We start from the raw sequence: 19,631 nt of genomic DNA on the forward strand, positions 1-19,631 counted from the left end.
AAATTTTGCACCCAAGAGCTGGGTCATGTGACCTCTCTCTAGTTTCAATTTAGGGCTTACCTTAGCCATTATCTCTGAGAGCTTTGTAGACTCTGTGTCTCCACAGAGTGGCTTGTGGCCTTCACAAATGCAACTTAGCTGCTGTAGGCCAGTGTCCTTTGTTTAGCACAGAGTATTCTTTTCAAAAAGTTCAATATATATATCCAGCAAACAACATTACAAATTAATATTCTACATATCACATCTTTATAACAACTATGTAATAGAATTGAAGAGAAAGAAACTCATCTGTTTATGGGAAGGTTTTTGTAAATTAAAATAGCAATCTATGTTGAGCCTGTTAACATCTAAATATGGTGCTACTGCTATTAGTATTGATTTGGTTAATAACTGTTTGTATTGGACATGGTCTAGAAACTGCTTAGATAAGTTTGCCATTAACAAGCAATCTTTAACCACAGCAAAACTGAAGCCCATGTAAATAAGGGACACTGGCAGCACGTATACAAAGTTGGCCGAGAGATGGGGAACTGAGTAGTGGTGAACTGTTGTTTTTTAGACTGGAGGAAGATAGACAGTGTGGTTCCCAGGAGTCAGTAACTAGGACCGCTGCTTCTAAGTCTTGTGAACTGTGTGAAGGATGGTGATAGACTTCAAGAGGACACAGAAAGGCTGTTGGAATAGGTGGACACATGGCAGATAAAATTTAATGCAGAGGAGTGTGAACTGATGCATTTTGTTTGGAAGAATGAGGAGAGACAATGTAAAATAACAGGCATAATTCTAAATGGGGTGCAGGAGCAGAGGGACCTGGGGGTATATATGCTATTGGACTTGAGCATGAAATTCTGCTTTGTGAAAAATTGCAAAGAAAATAGACTATTCTTTTTAGGTTCACTGTTGAAGGTGGCAGTGCAGGTTGAGAAAATGGTTAATAAGGCATACAGTATGCTGGGCTTTGTAAATAGAGGCATCGAGTACAAAAGCAAGAAAGTTAGGAGGAATTTTTATAAAATACTGGTTCAGGCTCAACTGGAGTATTGCATCCAATTCTTTAGGAAGGATGTGAAGAGAGGGTACGAGAATGGTTCTGGGGTTGAGGGACTTCAGTTAGATAGGTAGATTGAAGTTGGGGCTGCTCCCCTCAGAGAGGGTTGAGAGGAGATTTCATAGAGTTGTTCAAAATCATGAGGGGTCTGGACAGAGTAGATAGGGAGAAAGTGTTCCCGTTGCCGGAAGCGTCAAGAGCCAGAGGGCACAGATTTAAGGCGATTGACAAAAGAAGCAATGGCGACATGAGGAGAAACTTTCTTACACAGCGAGTGGTTCGGATCTGGAATGCCCTGCCTGAGAGTGTGGAGGAGGCAGGTTCAATCAAGGCCTTCAAGAGGGAGTTGGAGAATTATCTGGTGAGGGAAATAATTGTAGGGTTACAGGGAAAAGGCTGGGGCGGGGGGGGGGTGGAACTAGATGAGTGGCTTTTATGGAGAGCTGGCATAGACACGATAGGATGAATGGCCTCCTTCTGTGCTGTAGCCATGCTATGAGTCTATTCTATACATGAAAAGTGATTCAGTTGACACACACGCGAATGTTAATGGAGTCACGGCTATCTGTTATCTCAGCTTTTTTCAGTCTGTCCCATCACTATCAACATGAGTGAAGTTGTCCCCAAAACATTGCTCTAAAAATTTAGGAATGGGCAATAAATGCTGGCCCAGCCAGCGAAGCCCGCATCCCACGAATGAATAAAAAAAAATTGAACTGTTTTCTTAAAACGATTATTAAAATGCTCTATACATGCAGCATTTTGCTATGATTCGTACTATAATTTAGATGGGGGATCCATTTGAAGAGGTCCTGCAATGAATAACGTTTCAGAACCATTGCCATGGGCGGCTGGGGTCCTGTGCAACAGCCAGCTTTTCGTGACGCTGTTTAAGTGCTAGAGTTTAGTTGGCATTTGGGGAAATGGGGCAAACGCTTCACACAGCAACAATAAATTGGCTCTTCTGAATGATGAGCCCATAATTCTTCACAGAATGAATATGCCCCAGCTGCCGGGAAATAATGCAAAGCTCGGCTAATTCAGTCATGTTAATGAAAAATGTTTTGTCAGTGGAGTATCCCTTCCAGCTGTTACCTCTTCTGTTTGGTGTGTTAAGATGTTGACTGGCATTGACACAAATGATCTTTGTCAAGTTTCATTCAAAATCACAATGACTGTGTGGTCACAGATACAAGGCCACGTCAGGCTAATTAACGTAAATTCCATTTTTCAAGCACACAAAGAATCCCCTTGACACCAGTCTCTTGCCTCGCACCTCAAGGGCCTCCAGATCCCCCTAACCTTATGAAGACAACAGATTGAAAACACTTCATCTTGCTGCAGACACACTGTGCAGTTTATGATAACATTGTGTCTGCAGCACAAATACAGTCAACGGACTATGGGACTCAGCTGGCCTTTAACGTTACAATCTCACCCATAATTGATGCCTCGAACAAACCTTTGCCAAGTTGCATTTAGCCCTCCATAATGTGCTCCATCTCTTTGATTGAATCATTTTTTTCCCTAATTTAATGCGCACATGGACTTTAAATACTGCCTTTGATGAATCTCAAATTCTATGCTTCTTCCATGGACAAATAAAAAAGCACAACACAGTAAAACTCAAGGCACAAACGTAAGATGATTGAAATCTCGGCAAAATTCTGCCAAAACAGCACTGGGTAAGTGCACAGTGAGCCGTGGGAAAATCAAACTGTGATCTGTAACTGGAGGGAAAGACTACGTTCAGGGGCAACATCTCTCACACATGCTAATGGGTTGGACACTGGTGCCTTTGTTATCAGCAACATAACTCAAGAGGCAGCAGGACTGATTCTTGACTTGAGCCAGAGATCATCTAGAACAGACCCAAACTGTGGGTCACGACCCCAATTGGAGTTGCAGAAACAGCAAATGAGATCACGAGCTCCCCCGCCTGGGGGACTGCGCCCTGAACAAGCACTGAGGCCCAGGTGGTATCTGACCCCGCCCATCTCTCAGTATCTCTCTCTCTCCAGGCCATGGGCGCTCGTAGATGCTTCACTGAGTCTCAAAGCCTGCCCCTGAACCTGGCTGTAAGGCCTCCGCTGCTGAGCTCCCCAACTTTTGCCCAATGCCCAGCTTTTCTGCAGTAGTCGGCTGGTAAGAGTCTCAGGTAACTGGGCATAGAACTGTGATGGAGCCGAACACAAAACAAAGTTTGAGCCCAACCCCATCACCCTGGCTCTGTGGAACAATGTGATTCTAACATTAGCCATCTCAAGATCTCAACCGATGCTTCCTCTGCTCCTGGCCAAGGTCCATGAGCCGGAGCAGCTCAGATGAAGTAATGGACTGGTGAGTACTTAAAATAATAACATGTTACAAAATATTTTCAAATCACAGATTTTCATATTTATATGTATATGTTGGTCTATAACATGCAAACTTTAATAATTCTATACTGAATGTACTTCTTTATTGCTGTTTTGTTTTTGTTGGTGCCTGGGATCACGTTAATTTTCAAATGTTAAAATAGGGTTGAATTGAAAAATAGTTTGGGAAGCACTGATCTAGTAGATCAATGACTCAATAGATAACATTCAGTTTATGTGATCACCTGGACTGATTCATCTGAGTTGGGGTGAGATGGTGAGGAGGGGTGAAAAGTGTTCAGCTAGGGTGTTTCAGCGATCATGAGGTGTGGGAAGGTTCGAGGGTCCAACTGGTTGTTTCTTGTCTGCCAATTTGGAATGTTCTCGTGCTTATATTCTCTCCAATGCCCTACTTTTCTGCAGTAGTCGACTGGTAAGATTGTCAGGTAACAGGGCACAGAACTGTGGCCTAACACAAAACAAAGTCAGTGAGAGAGACGTGCGAGAGGTGGACAGAATACATTTCTTGGCTGGTTGCAGTATGGCACTGACTGAAGTCTTGCCGTTGGCCATCCTCCGAGGCTGTCATCTAGACTTGGTGCGATGCAATCATAAAACCAATAAAAGGTTAGGATCAATTAAAAGATCATTCAATCAGCGGAGTGGATGGTTATACCCAAGTTTACCCTTGTGACTTCATCCTTCGTAGTTCTCTCTCCTGGCTGGAGCAGGCAGAGGATGGGACGCCGGGAGGGTGAGACAGTAGCACATTGTTCAGGTTAAAATGGAGGAGGGCTGGCTGTTTACCTTCTCGACCAGAGAAAGAGCAAGGCAAATACTTGTGCTCAGCAAATGTCCATTCCTATCACTGCCACATGTGTTTCAGTATACCAGTATCAATTCTACCTTCCCTTTAAAGAAGTGACATTAAGAAGTAGCAATAAAAACAGAAAATGGTGGGGAAAAAACTCAGCGGGTCTGACTGCATCTGTGGAGACAGAAGCACAGTTAATGTTTCGAGCTCGTATGACTCTTTCTAATACAGACTCGAAACATTAACTCTGTTTCTCGCTCCACAGATGCTGTTAAACCTGCTGAGTTTTTCCAGCATTTTCTGTTTTCATTTCAGATTTCCAGCATCTGCAGTATTTTGCTTCCATCTTAAGCAGTCAAATTTCTCGCCTTCACAAACTGCAGCGGCTTCAGGGCTCAAAATTTCAACAGGGCCTAAGCACCAAAACGAATCAGGGCCTCCCTGCGTTACTGGGCTCCGTCCACTGCCTGCCCAAGATATTCCCCATACCAAAAACAAACAATCGAGCCCCAGATGTGTGGCAAGGTGGCCTTTGTGCCAGCCCAGCTGACCCGCTGCCAGCTCCGGTTATGTTTCCAGTATCAGGCTTACGTATATTCTTTGTAGCAAGGTAGGTTGCCCACCAGTACTTGAGTTCTCAGTGCTTAGCCAGGTGAGAACTTGCCATTGTAAGAGGTGATAGATGCCTACAGCATCTTAATTGGTCAGGCAGCCCAAAGAGAAAGAAAGTTGCAGTGAACGATTTGGTGACATCCTGCAGTACACAATTGCTTTGCCTGCAGAAGCGTTCTCCTGCCTCCCTAAGCAGTGCTAGAGTCATAGAGTTAAACAGCACAGAAACAGGCCCTTCCGCCCATCCTGTCTATGCCAGCCATCAAGCACCTATCTATTCTAACCCCATTTTCCAGCACTTGGCCCATAGCCCTGTATGCTATGGTGTTTCAAGTGCTCATCTAAATACTTCTTAAATGTTGTGAAGTATTCACTGCCTCTACCAGTGTGTTCCAGATTCCAACCACCCTCTGGGTGAAAACATTTTTCCTCAAATCCCCTCTAACCCACCTCCTACTCCTTACCTTAAATCTATGTTCCCTGGTTATTGACCCCTTCGCTAAAGGGAAAAGTTTCTTCCTATCTACCCTATCTATGCCCCTCGTAATTTTGTATACCTCTATCAGGTCCCCCTTCAATCTTCTCTGCTCTAAGGAAAACAACCCCAGCCTATCCAGTCTCTCTTCATAGCTGAAAAGCTCCAGCCCAGGCAACATCCTGGTGAATCTCCTCTGCACCTTCTCCAATATAATCACATCCTTCCTATGGTGTGGTATCCAGAACTGCACACAGTACTCCAGCTGTGGTCTAACCAGCATTTTATACAGTTCCAGCATAACCTCCCTGCTCTTATATTCTATGTCTCAGCTAATAAAGGCAAGTATCCCATATGCCTTCTTGACCACCTTATCTACCTGTGCTGCTGCCTTCAGGGATCTATGGACATGCACACCAAAGTCCCTCTGATCCTCTGTACTTCCTAGGGCCCTACCATTCATTGTGTATTCCCTTGCTGCGTTGGTCCTCCCAAAATGTATCCCCTCACACTGGACACCTACTCAATGATTTCCATGACAAAAAGTGGTAGAAATATGATGGTTGAGGGCAGGTGGAAATGAGAATTACTGCTCCCTCAGTCAGCTTGTCCAAGTCAAAACATCAAATGGATCCTTATGTTAATCACGCAACAAACTATTATCCACAACCCCTGGCTTTTCGCTTAGGAAATGGTTTTGCTTTGTTTAAGGCGAGGGATGTGTTGAAAATGAAACATTTTTCGCTTTTGGGCTTCCATTTTAGGATGCAGCAGGTCAGCTTTGGCATGTGTTGACCCAGAGTTATACTCTGCTCAAACATGCTTTCTACTTCAGAAGAACACTCCCAAGTGCAGCAGTGCAGGGACCTTCCTGCAGTTTTCACTTCAGTAAACCATGATGTATGAGTAAAGTCACGAAATAGCATCAAATCAGAGGTAGTTTTGTCTAGCGGGCCGACATCCAATTGGAATTGGTTGCAATCACCCAAACTCATTTCCCCTTGGACCCCAATGCCAGAAGGCAAAAAAGACTTTCATTTAACCTGACTGGGCCGAATTTCAGCTAAACTCTCGGAGGTGAAAGGGCTGTGTGCGAACCGAATTTTCCCTTCTCCTTCCACTAATCTGGAACATCTCCTTCATTGTAAACAGAGTAGACAGCACCTGGAGTGGTGAGACTGATGCAAATTGAGCACAAGCTGGAAATTAATTACAGAATGCAACGTGATCCAACAATTCAGATGGTTTATACGTGGAGTAACAAGCACCTGGGAATGATTACAATGCAGCAATCCAAATTCTTGGACAATATAAACTTTGCACAAGAGGCTCAAGTCCCAGGTTACCTTCTGAAGCCAGAGATTAGATTCCAGTCGTGTTATTCCTGTCAGGTCTCATACCCTGTGAGAGGTTTAGCTTGGAGGAGGAGATACTCAGGCTTAACAGTGACTGCCACGACTGAGGCCGAGAGGACAAAGCCTCTTTCCTTCAACACGATCGAATCAAGAACAAAAAGGTTGACAACTGCAATGTGGTGATTGCAATTTTACCAAACAATTCATCTCCAGGAAAACCCAGTAACTCGCATACGTAACTGTGTTTGGCACTGAGAAGCCCACACTCACATCTCCTGTCAATGCAGGAGGAAGGAGGATAAATTTATTTAAACTATGGCTATGGAGTCAAATGATAAACCAGATGTGCCATAAAGTGGTGACGCAGTTCAGCAAGGAGTCCCAGTTGGCCTCTGCTCAATGCAGTTTGACCCCATGCTTTTGCTGCAGGCAATGTAAACTTGGGCCACACACCTGACTGAAACCAGTTGAAAAGCAAACATAAAATACTTCTTTTTGATAGTCTGTCACTTGGTGTCGTGAGCACATTCAGAAACTATAGTTTTCTGTATTCATTCACGGAACGTGGGCTTTGCTGGCTGTCCCAGCATCTATTGCCCAACCCTAGTTGCCTTTGAGAAGGTGGTGGTGAGCTGCCTTCTTGAACCGCTGCAGTCCAGGTGATGTAGGTACGCCCACAGTGCTGTTAGGGAGGGAGTTCCAGGGTTTTGACCTAGCGACAGTGAAGGAATGGTGATACAGTTCCAAGTCAGGATGGTGAGTGACTTGGAGGGGAACTTCCAGGTGGTGGTGTTTCTATATATCTCCTGTCCTTGTCCTTCTAGGTGGTAGTGGTCGTGGGTTTGGAAGGTGCTGTCTAAGGAACCCTAGTGAGTTCCTGCAGTGCATCTTGTAGATGGTACACACAGCTGCCACTGTGTGTCCATGGTGGAGGTGAAGGGAGTGAATGTTTGTGGAAGGGGTGCCAATAAAATGGCTGCTTTGTCCTGGATGGTGTCAAACTTCTTGAGTGTTGTGGGAGCTGCACTCATCCAGGCAAGTGGGGAGTATTCCATCACACTCCTGACTTGTGCCTTGTAGATGGTTGTCAGGCTTTGGGGAGTCAGGAGGTGAGTTACTTGTTGCAGGATTCCCAGCCTCTGACCTGCTCTTGTAGCCACAGTATTTATATGGCTGGTCCAGTTCAGTTTCCGGTCAATGGTAACCCCCAGAATGTTGATAGTGGGGAATTCAGTGATGGTAATGCCATTGAATGTGAACCCCATTTGGAAAATATAAGACATTAAGAGGCATAACATGTTTATTGCAATGGTTTTATCCTCTGTTAATGACCAATCCAACTGGGCATCGATATTTGAATTAACTCCTGAAACTGGTGCCTTATGACTCCAGGAGTTTTAACATCCTGGGCATTGTCCCACTTTGGCCACTTCCACCTCCGCCGTCCCCAATCCTAATGCTCCTTGTTCATGCCAAAACTCAAGCCTTATCCATCTGAAGGAGGTGTGAAGAGTGGGAATAGAAGCATAGGAACAGGAGGAGGCCATTCAGCTCCTCAAGCCTGTTCCACCATTCAATGAGATCATGGCTGACTCCATTTGAACACCTTTTCCCCATATCCCTTAATACCTTCAGCAAACAAAAATGATCAATCTCAGATTTAAAATTAACATTTGATACAGCATCAATTAACATTTGTGGGAGAATGTTCCAAACTTCTGCCACCTTTTGTATGTAGAAGTGTTTCCTTATTTCATTCCTGAAAGATCTGACTTTGATTTTTGGACTCTGCCCCCTTGTTCGAGACTCCCCAACCAGCAAGAATAGTTCAGTTAACGTTTCGAGCCTTCATGGCCCTTCGGCAGAACTGGAGCATAGTTAGAAGAAGGGAGAAATATAAATGTATATGTAAATATAAATATAAATATGAATTTATATTTCTCCCTTCTTCTAACTATGCTCCAGTTCTGCCGAAGGGCCATGAAGGCTCGAAACGTTAACTGATTTCTTCTCCGCCGATGCTGCCAGACTTGCTGAGTTTTTCCAGGTAATTCTGTTTTTGTTTTGGATTTCCAGCATCCGCAGTAGCTTTTTGTTTCTATCAGCAAGAATAGTTTCTCCCTATCTATTCCATCCGTTCCTCTTCATAGCTTGAAAACTTCCAACAAATCACCCCTGAAGCTCCTAAATTCTGGGAAATATCACCCTAGTTTATGTAAACTCTCCTCGTAATTTAACCCTTGGGGTGCAGGTTACCATTCTGATAAACAATGATGTGTGCCCTCCAAAGCCAATATATCCCTCTGAAGGGGTGGTACCCAGGACAGCTTACAAGTACCCTTGGTGTGACCTAACCAGGGATTTGTGTGGTAGAAGCAATACATCTACAAGGGGTAGAAGTTAAGGCCAGCTTTTCATTCCAGCTTTTTGATTATTTTCTATAAATGGCATTAACGGTCTGTGTCCCTGGTTCCACCCGCCAAACCCCGCCTCCCCACCCCCCCCAATCCCCGACCCTGCACCTCCCCACCCCCCCGCCTCCCCACTACCCCCCCACTTCCCATCCCCCCACTCCCCCCACTCCCCATCCCCCCACTCCCCAACTCCCCCCCACTCCCCGCCTCCCCCACTCCAGCCACTCCCCGCCTCCCCACCACCCCACCTCCCCGCCTCCCCACCACCCCACCTCCCATCCCCTCTCTCCCCCCCATCCCACTCCCCATTACCTCTCCCCACCACTCTCCACCCCACTTCCCCACCACTCTCCACCCCACTTCCCCCCTACCCCCCGCCTCCCCACCCCCACCCCAACCATTCCCCACCCCCACCACCTCTCCCCCCCTCCCCACTCCCCGCCTCCCCCCCAACTCTCCGCCTCCCCCCATTCCCCATCCCACTCCCCACTACCTCTCCCTACCACTTCCCCCCCCACTCCCCACCACCTCTCCCCTCCACTATCCACCCCACTTCCCCCCACAATCCCCACCTCCTCCCCCTCCCTCCCCAAAAGTCTCTTTGGGCCTCCAATATTCCTAGATTTCCACCATTTCAAAAGTACTGAGTTCTATCCTTTTTAGGTCCAATGTGGATGACCTCACATTTGCCTATATTGAAATCCATTTGTCACCTATTCACTAATTTTCCCAAATCTCTTTGTAATTTCTTACTTCCATTTACATTACTTACAATGCTACCTATCTTTGTATCATTGACAACTTTGGATATATGGCTTTTGAGCCCATCATCTAAGGCATTAATAAATAGCGAATAAGTAATGATTGAAAACACATTTTTGTTTCAGTTTTACTTTATTGTCTCCATACGGTTTAGACCAGACAATGGACTTCAGCCTTTTTTACAGTTGGTTAATATCTCCCAAGTTGCATTGGAATGGGTATATGGGAAAGATAGCTGAGGAAGCTAATAGAAAAGTGGGAGCTTTCAAGCAGGATTGATCCTTTTTTTTCTTGAATTGCCATCAGAAAGCTCATATTTGCCCAGTCATGGGCCATTAATGCTCTGTTTTAACTGTGGAACTGGGAGCAAGTATGTGAGAGCACAAGAGCACAAGTGTGAGAGCACAAAAATGCAAGAGCACGAGAATGCACGTGCGAGAGCACAAGAATGCGAGTGTGAGCATGAGAACACAAGAATGCGAGTGCGAGAGCACGAGAATGCGAGTGTGAGCACGAGAGCACAAGAATGAGTGCGAGAGCACAAGAATGCGAGTGTGAGCATGAGAGCACAAGAATGCGAGTGCGAGAGCACGAGAATGCAAGTGTGAGCACAAGAGCACAAGAATGAGTACAAGAGCACAAGAATGTGAGTGTGAGCATGAGAGCACAAGAATGAGTGCGAGAGCACAAGAATGCGAGTGCGAGAGCACGAGAATGGAGTGTGAGCATGAGAGCACAAGAATGAGTGCGAGAGCACAAGAATGCGAATGCGAGAGCATGAGAATGGAGTGTGAGCGCGAGAGCACAAGAATGGGTGCAAGAGCACAAGAATGCGAGTGCGGGAGCATGAGAATGGAGTGTGAGCACGAGAGCACAAGAATGAGTGCGAGAGTACAAGAATGTGAGTGTGAGCACGAGAGTACAAGAATGCGAGTGTGAGAACACGACAATGCGAGTGCGAGAACACGAGAATGGAGTGTGAGCACGAGAGCACAAGAATGAGTGCGAGAGCACAAGAATGAGTGTGAGCATGAGAGCACAAGAATGAGTGCGAGAGCACAAGAATGCGAGTGCGAGAGCACAAGAATGTGAGTGCGAGAGCACGAGAACGCGAGAGTGAGAGCTGTTTCTGAACCCATTTCAAGCCAAATGCTATGAAGCAGGGGAACTGGGTGAAAATAGATACTCCCACGTCAGAGATTATTCCTGTAGCACCTTCAAAATGCAGTCAGTCCTCTTCAACACCTGCACAACAGGAGTTACCATTGTCTGAGCTGGGTCTTCAGAGCTGCTCCACTCACAGGGAAAGCTCAGCAGAGACTGGAGTTCCTCCCTGGGTTGTGGTTGTGCCAGTTATCACAGTCCCAGAGCATCACTGCATGAGTTCCTCCAGGAAACATTGTCATGATCCCCATGGGTAATACCAAAATTACCAAATGATCCACCAAATGAAAGAATTACCAACAAGATTTCACTTAGTGTAGCTTTTATTTTAATTTATGTTGAGACTGAATTCTAAACTTCTCTTTAAATAGTTGATACAACAATACGTCTTACAAAGGCACCCACATCACTCCCTGCACGAATGTAGCATCACGTGCAATCTCAGTCTTTCCCGCCCAGTTGATTCAGCCCTCAGGTTGCATTCACCGGCAGGTGTATCCCATCTGAGGTCCCTGGATAAGGTTAGCACACTGGCACAGTGCATGTATGCCAACCCTCTCTCACTTGGGTCGCGTCAGTCTTGATGGTGTAGCTTTCCACGGTTTCTTTGTAACCGACAACACCCGGTTCACAATCCGATCCTCCGATGCCAACTCTCAGCTCTTTTGCAGCTCTCCTTTGTGTTGGCCACACAGCTCTGTCTTAACTTCCTTCCTATTGGCACAGCTTCCAGGTCAAGGGTTGCCAGATCACAGGGGCCAGTATTTCTCATTATTCAAGAAAATTACAATTGCTCTTTTTACAATTGATTCAAACTCTTCAAAGTCCTTTTCAAACATTCTTTAAAAAAAAACAATTACACATTCCATAGACATTTTAAAGGAATGACAAATTTTCCTTAAGTGTACTGCTTCCAGGTCAAGGGTTGCCAAAACATCCTTGGCCCAAGCCCTCTCAAGCTGCTTCATTATTTATCTTCCCTCCATCATATGATTAGGAATGGGTTGATCACCAACAAATCTAATGTCCGTGACCATTCATAACTGCTCCAACAATGAAGCTTCCCTAAGCAGTGTTGAGATAACTTCCAAGCTTTAGATGATGTTTGGTAATATTTCAGCCACGCAGGTGCTAGATCATAGCCATCGTGATAGCATCACCATTGCCAAGTACCCCATTATCAACATCTTAGGCACCAACATTGCCTAGGAACCTATCAGGACCAACCATATTAACATCAGGGCTAAGAGCAGGCCAGAGGCTGGGCCCTCAGCGCCGAGCTGGTACAATTCATGGCTCCTCAAATCCACCATCCACAAATGGTTCAAATTTCAGAATGAGATGGATTAGTGACTCCACGCATCCAGGCAAATGGTCACTCATTGGTCATTATAAAATGGACGAGGTGCAAGTTTGAGTAGACTGCAGGATCTCCAAACAGGCGTTAGGTTAACCAGTATGACTGACCACAAAGCAGCAGCGGCACCACATCCAGCCTACGTTTGTTCCAGCATCAGGAAGCTTCTACAATGCTGGCTCGCCTCTCTGCAAACCAATCAAACCCTGGATACGGGAGCTTATTCCTGGCCACCCATTTACACCTTCCAGGAGTAAACATTCCAAGTCTCAAGGAGTTGCCTCGCCAGGGATGCAACAAACACTTACCTTCAGCGCAGTTGAAGATACTACTTGGGACATCTTGTGACCAGGAGGGCACCGTGATGCTCTCCGTGCCCAACTCGAGCACCAAGTTACTCGCCACCAACTTTGGCCAAAGGTCACACTAGCCCTAAGCTCAACCATTCCTCGAGCTCAGGATCAGACTGGCTTGGAAGTCCGGCCTTGCCGCAGACTCAATTAACCAGCACCCGCTGAGCAAAGGTCACAGAAAAATAATTGCCCAAAAAGTGCTCTTGCCTTGTACCTTGCAATCAGACATGGGTTCCAAGTGCTTTCGGTGGTCTCACTAGAGTTGAGATGATTTGTTTCCCATTGCTGCATGCACTTATCAATTGAAGAGCAAGTTTTTATTTGTATATTGAGACAATGTTTCTGATTACCCTTTTTAATAATTACTTAGACCTGCTTATTCTTTATTCAAATATGCCTCCCTCTTCTACCTCTAAGACCTTGTTGAGCTTTACTAATTATCGACTGAATTCTCCAGTGATACACCCACTTTCAAGGCTACTGTACACTATAGTCGAGTCCACTCTGCAACCTTCTTAAACGGTCTCATGCACAAGAACAAGATCCTTTCCTAAATTCTCTGCAATGTTTTCCCTCCAATCTTTCAATAAAAATGATTTTGCGGTCAGGGGAAGCTTCTGTTGCATTATCAGCTCTTGCTTACTTTCCAGCCCATTGTAACTTGTATGGGATCTGTAGTTAGGAACTGAGGCAGTAAAATGGAAACTTCTTGTTACACTGAAACTGTGACCAAGATAAGGAAGGCTGCAGAAGAACATAGAAAGCCTCACAGGATTGACAGATGGCGTTTCCAAAATTTTGATGACTGATCTGTTACAAAAAATTTGCATTTCTTCTCGAGGCACCAAGATCATTTTGATCCAGATAAATGTTTCATATTGTACTTAGAATAAATGCTAAGCTTTTGCGTGTTAGGTCTCAGCCCTGACTCATTTGGAAGCACTCCCGTTTTAGTCAGAAGATGGTGGGTTCAAGTCCCACTCCACAAACTTTAGCCCAAAATCCAGGCTGACACTCCGATGCAGTACTGAAGGAGTGCTACACCACCAGAGGTGCTGTCTTTTGGATGAACCGTTAAACCGGGCGCCCGTCGACCTTCTCAGGCCGGCGTAAAAGATCCCAGGGCACAATTTCGCAGAACAGCAGGGGTGTTCTCCCCGGTGTCCTCACCAAATTTATACCTCACCCCAACATCACAACGAGGAATTATGTGTCTTAAACACACTGCTGTTTGTGGGATCTTGCTGAATGCAAAATTGGCTATCCCGATTCTTACATGACAAGAGCCGCTACATTTCAAAACGACTTAATTGTAAAACGCTGTGGGGGTATCCTGAGAAAGGTGCTAGTTAAATGCAAGTTCTTTCGCTTCTTAAATGTAAATAAATGTATTATTTGCTGTAGTCTTTAATACCCACTCTCTGTGTTTCGTTTCTACCCTTTCAAAATTGATCTAGCATAATTGTACACATCTATGTTTAGTCCTATACATCTATATTTCATTGCAAGAAGCCTGGTTGTTAATACACATGTCTGCCAGCACAGGTGGCAAAAAAGATACAGCTTCTGGCATTTGGGGGCAAGGTACATTTAGGGAAGCCATTATTAAATTGAGAGCAAAGTTCGCTCTCTTAACCCCCAAAAGCTCATGAGAAACATTGTACAGTGCTTTAATATGTACACATATTTTAGCCGCAAGCTAAGCAGCACAGTAGCATATTGCACCAGAGCAAAGGACCTGAAACTGTGCCACCAATTCCCGCCAAGTAAGATTTAATCACAACCAGGTGTTGAGTGGATACCAGGTGCTGCTCTGCAGGGGTGGGAGAGTGGGAGACTGGGAACTGTCTTGTGGATGGCAAAGGAAAACTGAAGGCCTGGAAAATGTGTCACTTGCTGACGTTGATGAACGGAAGTGGATATGACAGAATCTAGAATAAGGGATTAAAAATAACCTCAAAGGGGAAAGCCATTCAAAATGACACGTCAACCTCAATATTTAGCTGGAGAGTCAGCAGGCCCGCAAAATGTCTGCCATTTTAATTATGGGCTTAAATGAACAGCAGTGGTCAGAGTATGTTTCCACTAACACCTTCCTAATATCCTGTGCCACAATGACTGCCATTTCACAGTATACACACACACCCTCTCTTTCTCTTGGAGACCTGGGTCTGAATCAAGTCCGCATAGTCGAGGTGAAAGTTTCCATTCTCCACACAATCCCTACCAGAGATACAAAATGTACTTGCACAAATTCCAGGTAAGGACTATGTTTAAATTTGTCATAATTTCCCTCCGTTTCCATTCTTAGAAACGTTTCATAAAATGAAGATTATAAAATCTCATTTTGATGAGATTTTCACTGGAGTTGGTCAAACACATTCTTTTCTTTCTAGCTCCTCCTGTAATATTCATCCACTGAATGCATTCCCCAAGAGGCCCAGTCAAACAGGTATGTTAGCACAGGTGGCAGTCCTTGGGTACAATACCTTATTGGGCCTATTCGCCTGCTCAGTTCGTGCCAGCTTTCCAACTGTGGAGTCACTTACAACCACAAGCTTAATTTCACCGGGCACCCACAGGAGCCCATGCCTTGTAGCCTATGCTGAGTAACCCTGCAAGAGAGAACGTGGGAGCAATTTAGCCCTCTGAACCACGGGCTGCTCAGGCACCACCTGGGCTACCGCCAGCAGAGACTGCCCGCTCAGGAAAGCATCAAATTACAGCCTTCCAAGTCTGCAAGGTTCAACACTTACCAACTGGAGGCGCTAAATGGGTCAAATTTCTTGGCAATTTTTCAGGAACATGCTGTTTCGTTTGGGTTGGGTATTTTCCGATAAAGAAATAAATGGTCAACAAAGTACAGCATTCTTTGCCAGATGTGTTCTGTGACATCAGCAGCTCAGCTGCATCATCAAGCTCCACTGGTGAATTATGCAAAGGGATGTGCAAGTCAAACTGGCAATCTGAATCTGTCCCTCCAATTCCTCAGGGCAAATGCATGTTGCTAATATGACTCACGTGCCTTTTTTTCGGTTGTTAGTGGGGCTGCTCCATGGGACAAGAGTAGCTTTGATAATAAACTGCAAACGGGACACATGGCCGCTTTGAGGGGTTAGGAACATGTTGCCAACTGAATGCAAAACTCTTTATAATGTCACTGAACCAATATTTATCCCTCAAATCAACAGCTGTAAAACAGATTACCTGGTTATCATTACATTGCTGTTTGTGGGGCTTTACGGCAAATTGGCTGCTACATTTCCTACAACAGCGACTGCATTTCAAAAGTGCTCCATTGTAAAGCACTTGGAGATGCCGAGGGCATGCAAGGTGCTACAGAAATGCAAATCTTTCTTTCTTTTAGTCAGATAACGTATAAACACACTCTCATACAAAACAGTTCAAAAGGCTAAGGGAGCTTTATCTCAGGTTGTGGGTGCTGGACCTCAGGAAGTGGATACTGGCCCTGGAAGGGGTACAGCACAGACTAGTCAGAATGGCATAGGACTGAAAAGGTTAAATTATGAGGACAGGTAGCATAGGCTAAGCTCGTATTCTCTTGAGTATAGAAGATTAAGGAGCGATCTAATTGAAATGCCTAAAATAGTTAAAGGGATTGATAAGGTGGATAAAGGGAAACTATTTCTTCTGGAGGGGGAGTCCAGAACAAGGGGGCAGAACCTTAAAAGGAGAGCTGGTCCATTCAGGACCGATGTCAGGAAGCACTTCTTCACACGAAGGGTAGTGGAATCCCGGAACTCACTCCCCCAAATAGCTGCTGAGGGCTGGGGGTCAAATTTCAAAATAGAGATAACAGATTTTTGAGAGGTAAGGATATGGAGTAAGGTTGGGTGAATGGAGGGAGGGACAGATCAGCCATGATCTAGCTGAAGAGCAGAACAGGATTAAGGGGCTGAATAGCCTCGTCCTGTTCCTATCTTCATAAACACAACCCTGGAGTGAGATGACACAAGTAACCTGACCAACTGAAAGAAGCCATAAGTGCTTGGCTGGGCAGGGTGAGGGGGAGAGGGTAATTATACACATTTTACACAAAATATTCTTGCAATCTCTCTCCTGTGTAAATATCAATATCCGTCCCCTATGGATTCTGTACTGAGCACAATAATATTTGCTAAACACAATCTACATATTAACACATGGCACTTTATAACACTAATTTCACCGTGGCAAACAAATTAAAAAGTTTTTGAAAAAGCCACCATGGTTTGTGTCACATCCTTATGTGGGTGCGGTAACACACTATGAAATCAGTTTGAATCATTCGTTAGCAGTTCCATACAAACCATGTCAATCGCAGGGCTGCACCATCTGCATCAAATCAATTATAGACAATATCAGTCAATTTTAGGAGCTTTGTCGTAGCTGTGGGCAGCTATCAAACAGACTCGGTCTCTGGAACAGCCTCCATATTCTGCTTCACTGCTACCTTCAGAAAGTTCAGCAGATATGTAAAGATCTGACCTGCGGCTTTCGTGAAATTATCTGAAATAAAGTTCCAATGAGGGATTTCTCTTTTGTTGCGGAACATGCTGGGTGACACTGCCACACATCCTCAGGGCCCTGTTACAACAGAGATGGCCCAATGTTGAACAGGGATGCTGTGAATGGGAATCACGTCCAGCCTCGACTGGCAAGCCACTGGGGTTGACAGTCTACGAATGTTCAGTGACATCACTCTGCAGTTCCATTAACAAATCTAATTTACATACTTTACAAATATGAATCTGTTTTTCATTGTCAGTGGGCTTTAATATTTTAACAGGAGGCAGGAATGCATCTGGAGAGAGACGCCCTTCTGCGGTTTCCGTTCATGTTGCTCTTAAATGATTCAGTTTTGCTGTTCCAGTTTGACATCACCTGATCCTTTACATATACGCCAATCTGGGCAGATTCTCACAGGTAATCAAATCTCAAACTTTAAGAGAAAGGCTGTTGCACTCCTACTGGATGACGGAGTTCAGTTTCCTGCAGCACTTCACTGTTTAACCTAAATTTCCTCTCAGGCTATTTTCGAAAAGTGCACAATGAATTTTATTTAAAAATGTGTTGGAGAAAGCTGAACCTCCAGGGTATATTTTAGTATTTTAGGGCTATTATTTAGTATTACATGAGCTCTCCTGAATCTGAGCCCCTCGGGCTGTACAGATCAAAATGAAAGGCTGTAAATGATTGTAATATTGTTTGTACTGATGCACCTGGTGATACATTTTGTAAAAGTTTAACCTGGATTGTACCCTTGTAATGTTGTTTTTGAAATGGTTTTGAATGTGATTGAAGATTTTTTATGAATAAAGTATATTTTTACAAAAAAAAAATCTGTGACCACAACACCCAACTCCCCCCCCCACCGCCACCTTAACACAACGATCTGACTAACAGGTTGGAGTTATTTGCTTCCGAGCAATAAAGTTAAGGGCGCTGTGCATTACAGACCCACAGAGCACTGTAAATGAGTCAAAAAAGGGCTTCAGAGCAACCTCTGTAGACGGTAACCATACACTGTCTGCAAACAATGGCACATCACCAGGTTAGCTAGCTGCCCACATTCGCCTGCTGTCTTTGGGGCTGAAAATGAACCTCTTCATCAGCCAGGTGCATAAATACATAAATCTAACCATCCCCAGCACGCTGAAAGTTCGCATTCCGCACCCTGTGATAAAGACTCTGTTGCCATGGTAGTGGCTCCCTCAGCATTTTCACGAATCGGTTGAAATCAGTGAAAATTCTTGCCTAGAGTAAACATTTGCAGCGATCAGAGATCGCCCCCCTCCCAGCAGCCACTGATGCTGTAGGTTTAATTCCACCGTTTGCAAAACAACACTAGCAATTGCCACCGCTGCGTCTGAGACACTTAAACCAGGACGCAACGTTTGATAATATGCATCAAATCCAAGTCTGGCGAAAACAAAGGTTCACAATTGAATGAGATATGCCTCCTCTCCAAATGGTAAATATCTGTAAATCTGCAGATTCAAACGTACCTTCCCAAAGCCGGTGGCCACAGATGCAGTGCAGATCTGCTTAGGTTCCCGCCCTAGTCATCGCTCTGGATGTGTCTCTGCGCAGATCTGAATCACTCCTCTCTCTCTCTCTCCCCCACCCCAACACTGTTTTAATTAGAAGGTAGGGTTATCATCAGACCATCCACACTCTCTGCTGAAAAAACACACATAGAACCCTCTCCCAGCTGCGTACACTGTCAGCCGAATTAAATGTACATCTCGCTGATGCACCTGCAGTCTAACCTCCCCCTTAAGCTGCGAACAAAGGCTGCTGGAATCACTCTCAGCGTTAAAAGCTCTTCCATGATTAGCCAAGAATGGTTGGGCTCACGCTCTGGAAGCCTCTCGGCGCCCTCTGTTGGGAGGAAGGAGAATCCTGCCATTTTACATGTTGTCCCAAGCACTCGGGGATTATCGCTACAGGAGGATTGCTGACAACCAGGGCGTGTCTGCAATGGACATGCACACACCAGTGGTCGAACTGAAGGAAGACTTCACCCCAATAGCATCAGGAGCCCTCTCTTCCAATTTACAGCTCAGATTTTCCAGCCATCCGCGTAGGGAGAAAGCCATCCAGAGAGAAGGACAGACAGGAAGAAAGAGACAACCAGACAGACAGGCACAACTAGACAGACAGAGACAACCAGACAGATGGACAGTCAGGCAACCAGGTAGACAGAGGCAACCAGGGGAACGGACAGAGAGAGACAACCACGCAAACGGACAGACAGAGGCAACCAGACAGATGGACGGAGACAACCAGGCAGACCGACAGGCATACAGAGACAACCAGACAGGCCGGCACAATCAGACAGACAGGCACAGACAACCAGGGAGACAGAGACATGTTAGGACAGCAAAATATTGCAATGCTGGAAATTGGAGATTAAA

The 19,631-nt window shown here is 45.2% G+C and overlaps 1 protein-coding gene across 1 annotated transcript in view; it reads right to left on the reverse strand.

Moving 5' to 3' along the window:
- Positions 1-19,059, reverse strand: part of LOC144694980 (beta-adducin-like) — a 165,960-nt gene extending 146,901 nt beyond the window's left edge. Inside the window, exon 1 of the mRNA XM_078565804.1 lies at positions 18,720-19,059. The gene's annotated coding sequence lies outside the window, so the exon portion shown is untranslated. The remainder of the gene's footprint in view (positions 1-18,719) is intronic.
- Between the last annotated feature and the right edge of the window lie 572 nt (positions 19,060-19,631).

The sequence above is a fragment of the Cetorhinus maximus genome, chromosome 20 (genome assembly GCF_964194155.1).
Source record: "Cetorhinus maximus chromosome 20, sCetMax3.hap1.1, whole genome shotgun sequence".
Classification (NCBI taxonomy): domain Eukaryota; kingdom Metazoa; phylum Chordata; class Chondrichthyes; order Lamniformes; family Cetorhinidae; genus Cetorhinus; species Cetorhinus maximus.